General features: G+C 43.6%; 1 protein-coding gene across 8 annotated transcripts in view; it reads right to left on the reverse strand.

The window, feature by feature from the left end:
* The window catches only part of MGMT (O-6-methylguanine-DNA methyltransferase), a 297,215-nt gene that overhangs the window by 53,582 nt on the left and 230,738 nt on the right, over positions 1–12,895 (reverse strand). The gene's annotated exons all lie outside the window — the stretch shown is intronic.

Here is a 12,895-nt window from a genome sequence, read left to right on the forward strand (position 1 = left end):
AAAGGAACAGCTAACACGAAAGAGGAATAAAGAGTTCTCATCAAATTGTTAGGTAGAATAAATTTAGTACGTTTGTTGAAAAATACCCATAAAAATACACAATTTTTAAAGAGTCATTTCCACCGGTCTCATCAAATTATTGGTACTCCCTTATGGGCACTTTTTTCCCCCCACAGGATCTTTAGGGTTAGGTAACTTTGCATTATTCAGTAATTCTCTACACTCCCGGTAAAGAAGGGACAAATAATGAATTGGTCCACAGACGAAAATTATAGAAACCTCACATTCACATGGAGATTTCATAATGGGGCATCTGGTCAACCGCAAGCATCCGCCAGGCTGACTTTATAATGCATGTGGCCCAGGGCAGCAGCCACCTGTTCTGAGTGTCCTCCACAGTCTGGTCTCTCTCTGCTGAGCCAACCCGCACACTCTCTACAGGTGCCCCTTCCAGTGCCCTCAAAGACTCTGTGTGGCCTTGCTCCGCTCTGCTGAGGGTGTGTGCCACTGCAGGCTCAGGAGACACAGAGAGGAATCAGACTCCTTCCTTCACATGCCAAGATAAGCAAAATCGATGTCTGTGCCCAAACGACAGAATGATAGTGCAGAAGGTCATTACATGTACTAACTGCTCTGTGCCATTAAAGTTTTGCAAGGACACCTAACGAAAAAGACATAGGTTTCAAACAAGGGCTGGCTCTGGGATATAAGATTTTAGGGACACAGAACTGAACCATCAGTGAGAGGGCCTTTGCTCCCTAAAACACACAACTGTGAAGAGAAAAAAGAAAGTAGCATGAGAACTGGAAACTCTCAGGGCCATAGTTAAGATGGGCAAAGATGACTGACTGTCAGGCTTGCTTGCTTGCTTGCTTGCTTTCAATGTTTATTTTTTTGAGAGACAGAGACAGAGCACGAGTAGGGAAGGAGCAGAGAGAGAGGGAGGCACAGAATCCGAAGCAGGCTCCAGGCTCCGAGCTGTCAGCACAGAGCCTGACGCGGGGCTCGAACTCACAAATCATGAGATCATGACCTGAGCCAAAGTTGGCGCTTAACCGACTGAGCCACCCAGGCGCCCCAAGATGACTGGCTTTCTACCATGCAATCTAATACCCCAATCTCTCAGTAACACATTCAAGGTCAGCCAGAGTCAAGGCAACTGAATACAGAAGTCCCAGTTGAGAGAATGTCTCACTGTCAGACCTCCATTACATGATATGACATTTTGGAAACGAGGGGTCCACTGAATAAAGGTGAGGACCAACTATAGGGAAACAAGTCAAGGAAAACACTTGCATAAAATTTCATAGCTGCTATTTACTGAGTGCCTACCACGTGTGAGGTATTTAATTAAAAAAAAAAAACAAAAAAACAACTATTCCATATTTATTCCTCCCAATAACCCCTAAGGGAGATATTATCTCTATGTTCCAGAAGATGAAACTAAGTCCAGAAGTCTTGTGATAATAACTTAATCAATGCATGAGGGATGCAACCAGAACTTGAATTAAAGTCTGATTCCAAAGACCTTAACCTCTGTACCACCTCCTTGAAGTCACAGTATTCCAGATCATCTCTGAAATGGAAATGAGTAGTCACCCCTTATAAGGAAAAGTCCTTATGTTCACATGCTCTATTCTTGATAGCATATATCCTATATAGCATTTGGAGTTATTCTTTTATGTTTAGGTAACTTCTATAAAGTTCTCCCTAATCCGTAAGACTACAACCTTGGCCCACTGCCCTATCAATTCGAGGACAATGGGAATCTAAGTGTTAAATCTAGTTCTGTTATATACTAGACACTTCCAGGAAGACGGACGGAGTGTCCACACTGTAGGGTCTTGGGTCTTTGGGAGCAGCCCGCTGGGCATCACCGGTCTACACCCTCAAAGGAAGTCCATGTTTACGTTTAAATGCCTCGACGACCATTCCACACAACATTCCTTTATACAGGTAAGCAGCCTAGGCCTTAGAATGTCCCAGGCTCACCATCTTCCCTACACTCAACCCTCTGGAAGCAAGGACCAGGGTGATAAAAGCCACGTTATGGTTCTCACGTGGCTTGGCAAACCAGCAGGGCAGGCTGGTTTGCAATGGGCAGATGTCAGTCTAGGCTGCATGAAGAAGTCAGATGGGTGGGCTCCCCACAAAGGCTGCTCGAGGTCTTTGGCTGAAGAGCCGTGCGTTGTCGTGGAGCTGATCCCAACTCTGCCTCCCAGCCCTGGGGTCCAATCTGGCACAGTGCTGGTGCTCAGGATCTGCCTGCTGAACGAGTGGGTGGACAAGATGCAACGGTGAGAACACGGCCACCACGGCACACGCGCTGTGAAACACCTGCAGTTCATGTTTCGTTTTTCCAATGAATAATTTGCCGAAAACATTCCCCGGGGGCAGGGGGGAGGGAAGAAAAACCCACAAAGATTTTCTAAACAGCGAGAGCTGCATTTCTCTGCCTTTTCAGATTTTGTAGCAGAATGCTGAGTAACAAAGTTTGTTAAAGCCCAGGGACTGGGCATCACTTCCAATTCTGCTTACTTTGATAGGACTCCACAGTCAAAACCTGGAAGTGTTTCAGATTTGAAGACACAAGACTAAGTGGGCTTTCTTCACGGCATTCCCCACTCCTGCTATAAGGCAATCAACTGTATAACGAGATGAAACACAAGAAAAATGAAATTCAACAGCGAATACTTCATTCCTTGACTACTGATAGGTGTTGAATTCCAGCAATTGCACACATGCGAGGAAGGCCACCTGTGCTGCCCCTCCTTTCTCCGTGAGGTTTTTCAGTCTCCCAAGAGCAGCTCATCAGGTCGCCATAGAAAGAGGGAAGAGGGTCCTCGTGGGGGAGAACTCTGTGGCCCCGCCCCCCCCCCCCTTGACATGCAGGGGACACCAGCAGACCCCCTGCAGTCACTGCCTTCTGATCAATTCTGGGGGAATACAGGCATAAGAAGGAAACCCACTTTCAGGAAGCAGGAACATGAGTGTCCCTGCCACGGTGACTGGGAATTCTGGAAGGTCTGGTGAACAGTGGGGCGGAGCATCCCAGAGACAAAGCATGTGGCGGGGAAGGCGGCACGTGCCTGAGCCTGGAAAGCCACGGCCCCTTCTCCAGGTTCTCACGCCTTAGGTACTAACAGGACTAAAACATACCCACCCCTAATATGGTTGACAAAATTGATCTCCATACAGCATCTAGACGACTTTGTTGTGATGCAATTCAGAAAAAAAAAATCACATCTTAGCAAGGGAAGGTGTCTTAATTTAAATACTAAAATAATAACTCAACGTTCTGAAGACACCACCTCTTTTCGCTCCAAAAGGCATGTGTTATAGGAAGACTGACCTCCACAGGGTTTAGTCCCATTAACTTGTGTACTGGGCTCATTAATACATAATCCTGCCACTAAATTACCTGTCTTGTAAATTGGTCTGTACAGTTCTAAATAATAGATAGTTCCCTATTTTCAAACACAATGGAGTTTTTAAAGAAAAGTGTCGCTTATGATGGAAGACAGCACTGCAGTTTCCTCTGGCAACAACTTTCCGTAGCTCACTTTCTCAGAAAGCCTTCGCTTCTCCTATTTATTGTTGCAGCTGGAACACGTTAGCTGGTGAGCAGAGCTGAAAACCCTGCGTTTAATATCAGACAAGTATATTGACTATACATTAGTGGCCAAAAAAATCTTAAGCAACTATTAAATGGACAGTTAATGTAATTGTATTTTAAAACACTGAGGTCATATTTAATTTTGAATTGAAACTCTTAAAATGCGCTTTCTGGCAAGGATATAGGGTAATAAAACAATGTTAACTACAGAAAAAAAAAACCTAAAACTCACATTATTAAAATAAATCTTTTTTCCAGAGTACTAATATTTGCAAGAAGTAGATTACAAGCAGCAGAAAACATTTGTACTTCTTCAACAAGTATTGTCACTGGCACCAGAAATCAAGATTTTCAATTTGAAGGATGATTCACTCTGAGCAGCAAAGAGCAGATGCCATTTCCCGCCCCCCTCGTTCTGCGAGCTGGCTGCTACCCCAGCATCTTCTGCTTTCCTTCCAGGGCGCTCCAACTTAGCAACACCCGAGGTCTCCCAATCAGAAGTCCGCCAATGAAGTACCCACTTAATGTTCAAGAGCAGGAAGTAAAAGCAAACGGGCTTAGGGGGTGTCTAACAGGATGAATGGAGGCAGGGTGAAGAGGAGAAAGAAAGGGGCAGAAAGCATTTCTGCTGCAAAGCCAGCCAATTAAAATTCCCTTTAGGAAGCACCACTTTCTACTCAAAGAAGGCTGGAAAGTCCAATTTTATATGCCTTTTTCCTCCTCTTAAAAAAATCAATACAGCCCTCTGGGAGGCTGTCACACTTGCAGGCAGGCGGGTCTGTGGACCGTAAGCTCCGCGCCTGGACCCGGTTCACAGCCCTCCCAGGGGAAGAGAGAAGGGGGCGTCACAGGGTTTTCCAGCAAAAACAAAGCAGCATTTATTTACAGGTGTTCTGACTGCCAGGATGAGAGAAGGGGCCCTGCAAATAAAGCCTCTGGAGCCGGGGTGGCACTTCAGAGCACTAAGCCTTGATGTGACCCCTGAACGCCTCCACCCTGAGCTTGAGAAGAGCAAAGGGGGACAAAGAGACAAGACCCTGCTGAGACCATTTCTGGTGGGAGCTTGAGGGGAGAGTCTGTTTCCTCTCTGCTGCCCCATGTAGTGTCACCCAATCCCCAAGGTTAGACAATGGGCCTGCGGGCTGCATCACTGTGCCAACCACAAATACAACAGAATTGTTAATGTTCTGGTCTCTCTCCTGTTCTCTGGTCCCAAATTGCTAGCTCCCTCCCAGAACTAAGCCTTGCTCAGTACAGGCGTCCTTCTCTGCATCCACAACAGCATGCCTGTGGAGGCTTGGAGGCCTCTCAAGTTGGCTCCATTCTGAATTTAAGTCCTCCGCTTTAGCTGGAGTCTCAGGCCTGAATAATTAGGGGATCCTTTTCTTTTCTAAGGATTCTCAAATACTCAAGAGTTTGAAACAAACAGTAACTTGAAAAAGTAAAGTCTTATTTGTGGAAACATCTCCCACTGGGGAATTAATTCTACAGAAGAAGCATTTAAACTTCATATATAGTGGAATGTTTATTCTTAAAGATTCTAATTGCAATGTAAACATAAATTCTGAAATCTCACAGAACTCATAGGTGCTTGGAAATTCAGACTCCTCTTGAGGAGCCCAGGTTAAGACTGTGTGTTCATTAAATGACCATCAACTTAACATAAATTGCTATATACTTAGGATGTTATATATGAACCTCATGCTAACAGCAAATCCCAAACCTATAACAGATGCACAAAAAATAGAAAGAAAGCCAAACATGACAGAGACTCATCAATCACAAAAAAAGAGATCAAGAGAAGAAAGCAAGAGAGAAGAACAACAAAATCAACCAGAAAACAATTAACAAAATGGCAATAAGTACATACCTATTGGTCATTACTTTAAATGTAAATGGCCTAAATGCTCTAATTAAAAGACACAGGGGTTGGGAGAGGTGGATTGAAAAATAAGACCCATGTATATGCTCTCTAAGAGAGACTAAGGTTGGCCCTAAAGATACATACAGACTGAAAGTGAAGAGATGGAAAAACATTTATCATGCACATGGGAGTGAAAAAAAGCCAGGGTAGCAATACTTGTATCGGACAAAATAGACTTTAAAACAAAGATGGTAACAAGACACCGAGAAGGGTATTACATAATGGTAAAGGGATCAAACAAGGAGATCTAACAATTTTAAATATCTATGCACCCAACATTAGAACACCTAAATACATAAAGCCAATAATAACTGACAGAGGAAGAAATGGATGGTAACACAATAATAGAAGGAAGGGGACTTTAACACTCCATTTACATCAATGGCTAGATCATCTAACACGATCAATAAAGAAACAGTGTCTTTATTATTTTTTTTTTTTTTGATGTTTATTTATTCTTGACAGAGAGACAGAGGAGTGCATGAGAGCGTGCAAGCAGGGGAGGGGCACAGAGAGAGGGAGACAGAATCTGAAGCAGCTCTAGACTCTGAGTAGTCAGCACAGGGCCTGATGCGGGGCTCGAACCTGTGAACTGTGAGATCATGACCTGAGCCAAAGTCGGACACTTAACTGACTGAGCCATCCAGGTGCCCCAAGAAACAGTGTCTTTTTAAATGACACATTAGACCAGATGCTGAGAAATATACAGAATGTTCCAACTACATTCAAGTACACATGAAACATTCTCCTCATTTCAAGTACACACGAAAACATTCTCCAGAATAGAACGTACGCTAGGTCACAAAACAAGCCTCAATAAATTCAAGAAGATGGAAATCATACCATGCATGCATCTTTTCTAGCCACAATGGTATACAACTAGAAATCAATCACATACAGACAAAAACAACAACTGGAAAAACACAAACATGTGGAGGCCAAACAACATGCTACCAAACAACCAATGGGTCAATAATGAAATCAGATAAAAAACACATGGAGACAAATGAAAATGAAAATACAACAGTACATAATCTTTGGGACACAGGAAAAGCAGGTCTAGGAGGGAAATAGATAATGATACAAGTCTACCTCCAGAAACAAGAAAAAGCTCAAACAACCTAAACCTACAACTAAAGTAACTAAAAAGGAACAAAGCCCAAGGTGAGCAGAAGGAAGGAAACAATAAAGAGCAGAGCAGAAATAAATGACACAGAGACAAAAAACAATAGAAGAAAATCAAGAAATGGTTCTTTGAAAAGATAAACAAAATTGATAAACCCTTAGACTCATCAAAAAAAGAAAAGAGAAAGGACTCAAATTAATAAAATCAGAAATGAAAGAGAACAGACACTACAGAGATACAAAGAATTATAATAGAATATTATGAAAAATTATATGCCAACACTGGGAAGCCTATAATAAATGGATAAATTCTTAGAGACGTTATAATCTTCCAAAACTAAATCAATAAGGAATACAAATCTGAACTGACCAGTTACTACTTATGAAATTGAATTGTTAATTATAAAACTACCAAAAAAATAAAAGTCCAGGACCAGACGGATTCACAGGTGAATTTTACCAAACACTTACAGAAGAGGTAATACCTACTCTCCTCAAACTATTCCAAAATGGAGGAGGAAGGAAAGCATCCAAATACATTCAGTGAGGCCAGTGTTATCCTGACACCCAAACCAGATAAAGATGCCACACACAAACACACAAACTACAAGCCAATATCTCTGATGAACACAAACAGAAAAATCCTCAACAAAATATTAGTAAGCTCCATTTAACAATACTTTAAACAGCTGACTCACCATGATCAAGTGGGATTTATTCCAGGGATACGAGGATGGTTCAATATTTGCAAATCAATTAATGTGATATACCACACCAACAAACGAAGGATAAAAATCATATGATCATCTCAATAGATGCAGAAAAAAACTCTCAACAAAGTGGATTTAGAGGGAACATGCCTCAGCATAACCAACTTCTATCCATGATAAAAATCCACAGCTAACATCTCAATGGTGAAAGACTGAGAGCTTTTCCTCTAAGATTAGGAACAAGATAAGGATGTCTACTCTTGCCACTTTTATTCAGCATAGTACTAGAAGTCCCAGCACAGCAATCAGACAAGAGAAAAGAATGAAAGGCATCCACACTGGTAAGGAAGAAGTTAAACTTCCACTATTTGCAGATGACATGATACTATACGTAGAAAACCATTAAGACTCCACCAAAAAACTATTACAATAAATGAATTCAGTAAAGCTGCAGGATACAAAATTAACATATGGAAATTGGCAGCGTTTCTTTACACTAATGACTAAGTAGCAGAAAGAGAAATTAAAAAAACAATTCCAGGGGCGCCTGGGTGGCGCAGTCGGTTAAGCGTCCGACTTCAGCCAGGTCACGATCTCGCGGTCTGTGAGTTCGAGCCCCGCGTCAGGCTCTGGGCTGATGGCTCGGAGCCTGGAGCCTGTTTCCGATTCTGTGTCTCCCTCTCTCTCTGCCCCTCCCCCGTTCATGCTCTGTCTCTCTCTGTCCCAAAAATAAATTAAAAAAAAAAAAAAAAAAAAAAGTTGAAGAAAAAAATAAAAAAACAATTCCATTTACAACTGAACCAATAATAATAAAATACTTAGAAGTAAACTTAACCACGGAGGTGAAGGACCTGTACTCTGAAAACCATAAAACACTGACGATGACACAAATGTAAATATATTCTATGCTCACAGAAGGGAAGAATTTTGTTAAAACATCCATACTAACCAAAGCAATCTACAGATTCAATGTAATCCCTATCAAAATATCAACGGCATTTTTCATAGAACTAGAATCCTAAAATTTATTTGGAACCACAAAATGTCCCAAATAGCTATAGCAATCTTGAGAAAAAAAAAATCAACAAAGCTGGAGGTATCGTTAACTCCAGACTGCAAGATATACTACAAAGCTGTAGTCATCAAAACAGTATGGTACTGGCACAAAAAGAGACACACAGATCAATGGAACAGAACAGAGAGCTCAGAAGTATGCCCATGCTTGTATGGTCAATCTTTGACAAAGAAGGCAAGAATACACAGGAAAAAGTAGGAAAAAGTAGGAAAAAGACAGTCTCTTCAACAAAATGGTGTTGGGAAAACTGGGCAGCTACATGCAAAAGAATGAAACTGGATCACTTTCTTACAACCACACACAAAAATAAATTAAAAATGAATTAAAGACCTACACGTGAGATGCGAGACCATTACAATCCTAGAAGAGAGCACAGGCAGTAATGTCTCTGACATCAGCCATAGCAACATTTTCCTAGATATGTCTCCCAAGTCAAGGGAAACAAAAGCAAAAATAAACTAATGGGACTATATCAAAATAAAAAGCTTTCACACAGTGAAAGAAACATCAACCAAACGAAAAGGTAAGCTATTGAGTGGGAGAAGACATTTGCAAATGGCATATCTGATAAGGGGTTAGTATCCAAAATGTATAAAGGACTAATACAACTCAACGCTAAAACAATCTGATTAAAAAATGGCCCATCAAGAACATGGAAATCAAAACCACAAAGAGATACCACCTCACGCCTGTCAGAATAGCTCGAATCAAAAACACAGGAAACAACAAGTGTTGGTGAGGGTGTGGAGAAAGAGGAAGCCTCCTGCACTGTTGGTGGGAATGCAAGCTGGTGCGGCCACTGTGAAAGACAGGATAGAGGTTCCTCAAAAGATTAAAAATGGAACTACCATATGATCCAGGAACACCACTACGGGGTAAATGAAAACACTAATCTGAAAAGATATATGCACCTCCCCATACTTGCTGCAACATTATTTCCGATAGCCAAGACACTGAAGCAATCGAAATGGCCATCTGCAGATGAATGGATAAAGAGAATGCGGTGTATACATACAAAGGAATATTAATCATAGAAATAGGAGGTCTGCCATTTGCATCAACATGGATGGGCCTGGAAGGTATTATGCTAAGTGAAGTCAGACTGAGAAAGACAAATACCATATGATTTCACTCACATGTAGAACCTAAAACAAAACAAACAAACGAATAAACAAAAGCGGAATCAGACCTAAAACCACCGAGAACAAACTGATGGTTGCCAGACGGGTGGGCGCTCAGACAAAATGGGCAAAAGGGAGGTACCAGCTTCCAGTTACCAAGTAAGTCGTGGGAATAAAAGGTACAGCACAGAGAATACAGTCAGTGGCCCGGGGATGGTGTCGTATGGTGACAGAGGCGACCTACGCTGTTGTGAGTGCGGATTCAGGTACCGAGATGTCGAATCACTATGTGGTACGCCTACAACTAATGTAACGCTGTGTCTCAACTATACTCGAGTTGAGAAATGAAAAATACAGGTCACCTAGTTAAATTCGAATTTCAAATCAACACAATTTTTCATAATACTTACACTAAAAAAATGATTCATTGTTTATCTGAAACACAAATTTAATTGGGCATCCTGTATTTTATCTGGCATTCTTACCCTCATCCCGATAGGAGGTTAAAAGGTATTATTTAGTGCTGATAAAAATGGAACAAATGGCTTGAAATTACTCCTCCTAACAAGTTACATCCTCTCTTTATGCAAGACTTAGTTAGCAAGGTTTGGTAGTTGCTCAGGATGCAAGTGAGAAGAAATTATAGTAAGACTAAATAAAAATGGGAAGAATTAATAGCCTTAGTCTCACCTTAAAATAAAAAATGCTACCACATTAAAAAAAAAAAAAAAAGACTGTTCACATCTGTTCTGGCTCTCTTACTGTCTCGGGTTTGTTCACGCTTAGGAGACCACGTGACAGGTGCAGGTACAAAAATAATCCATCAGAAACTAGAATCCTATAGGCAGCTTGGTTTTTCGCTGGTGTGTTAATATTGCATTGTGAATATTTACTCATTTTTGTGTACAGACACCGGGACGTAACTTGCTTCTGCCCTGCCCGGCTTTGCCAGAGAGCCCTTTCACCCCAGACAGTTTATCACAGTGCCCATCACTGCCCATGCTGAGGACGGATGGGAATCTAGGGTCCCCAGAGCTCTCCCAGGAGAGGCTGTGTGCATTTATACACAAAGTGACTTCATGGTTTGTCCTTCTGGGCCATTTTCATGCTCAGAATGTACCTGCGAGTTTCTTCCTCCTCCTTCCTCCTCGGCCCCTTAGCTCAGGCCCCAAGCTCTTGCTGGGCCAACTCCACAGCTGTGCCAACAGCATCTCCTTGCCAACACCATCCAGCCTTTTAAACCGTCGGTGTCCCACATTTGTCCCCACACAGGATTTCCTTTTTTCTAAGCTCTTTTTTGTTTTTTAAAAGTTTATGTATTTTGAGAGAGACAAAGACAGCACAAGCAGGGGAGGAGCAGAGAGACAGGGGGAGAGAGCACATCCCAAGCAGGGTCCACGCTGCTGGCACAGAGCCCTACGGGGCTGGAACCCATGAAACCATGAGATCATGACCTGAGCTAAAACCAAGAGTTGGGCGCTTGACTGACTGCACCACCCTGGTGCCTGCCTGCAACCCGCCCCCCCCCCCCCCCCCCAACTGCCAGGATTTTCACTATCTTCATGGTCCTCATGCCTCGATGGGCCAAACCTGGCCCACCAGCTATTTTTGTAAACAAAGTTTTACTGGAACCCAACCATGCACATTTGTTTACATGCACGAAGGCAGAGCCGAGTAATGGTGGCAGAGGTGGTCTGGTCTACAAGATGTTTAGTATCTAGCCCTGTACAGAAGGTTGTGGGCCTGGTCTCTCCAGAAGGTTCCCTTCACTGCTGATTTCCTGTCACTCCACTCTGGTACTCTCACCTGTGATGCTCCCAGATCCAAATGCTTCTCCAAACCTGAATGTAAGCCGGATTCTACATCCAACCACCCCAACCCACATCAATCTGAGCCACCCGGTTTGGGTGGTACCGAATGAATAAATGGCGTCAATCATGGCACTGGTATTTACTGAGCACTCGCTACGCACTGGGCATTGTGCCAGGAACTCTATGTGCACAGATCACAAGATACGGGGTGAGAATCTAGATTCTGGTTTCTCTCGGAAAGCTGCCCCAGCTGCTGGTCTCCCCTCGACCCCTACACCACATGCTCGCCTACCCCTGGGGATACTGCTGGGTTTGGCTTGGTGAGGTCTCTCCTCCCCTTTCCCCTTTGTAGCCTATGCACAGCTTTGCACCCGCATCCTGCACAACCACCAGAGCCTCTGAACCATCCTGGCCACACTCCTTTCCCCATGTGAAGAACCTGCCCAGACCAGGTAAAGCTTCTGAAAATCCTGCCTGGTCCAGGTCACCATCCTGCTCACAAGCCTTTCCTGACTTCTCATCATGCACACGGAGTCATATCCAAGTTCTGTCTGGTGTTAGTCAGAACCCCCGGTCTGGCCTTGACGCAGGGTCACCCCCAAGGGACCGCGAGCTCCAGCCAATCTGGCCACGGCCCTTTGTCATCCTGCACTGTGCCTGCCCCTCCCCCACCCCGGATGCTCCCCCCCTCCCCAGGCTGACCTCAGCCCACGGAGCGGGCCCCATGGTTGGTGCTGCTCCAGAACTCCCGTGGTTGCAGGTCAGCCACACCCCACATCCCATCACCCCAAGTGCCTCCAAGTGTTCTCACCCTCCACCCCCACATACTGAGCCCTGTTCACGTGGACCAGTCTGCCGGCTTCCACAAGCACGGCCCGTGCCTTCGGGCATCTCTGTCATTTGAAGCAACGGACACTTCACTGCCTTTGGTGAAGGGCTCACGATGGCCAGTGAATGGTAATAAGTGAAAATAGTTTGATGTATTCTGCTGCCTCATTGTACTCCTGAGATTTTGTTTTCTATCAACCTCGTCATGCGTTCTCTGAAGGGCTTAATAACTGAACTTCTTAAATGGGTTAAGATACATACAAACACCAGCTACAAACTTCCACAGTTACAGACTGCTTCGACCGCAGGCCAGTTTTGATCAAAACTTGAAACATCTAAGGAATAGGTTTCTGAACCAGATCCGAGGCACAGGAGGGGATTTCAGGATTTCCAGCTTTGGTTCCACCCAGAGTCCAAGATTCAACGGGCTTGCATGGACTTAAGAACTACCTGGATGAACTACCTTATCATAGAGACGGTATTTCTCCATTTATATACTATATGAGCAATCACGTCAGGTCTTATGCAGTTTCACATTTACCACAGCCCATCACCTCCTCTCCTCTTCCGGGCATCGCTGGCCCAGCGCAGAAATCCCTGAGACACCACGGATCTGAAGTCACACAGCACAAGGCAACGGAGAGTGAACTTGTCAGCTCTCAGCCCTTGCCGATCAGAGTGTGAC

This window comes from Panthera onca, chromosome D2, assembly GCF_046562875.1.
Source record: "Panthera onca isolate mPanOnc1 chromosome D2, mPanOnc1 haplotype 2, whole genome shotgun sequence".
NCBI classification, from domain to species: domain Eukaryota; kingdom Metazoa; phylum Chordata; class Mammalia; order Carnivora; family Felidae; genus Panthera; species Panthera onca.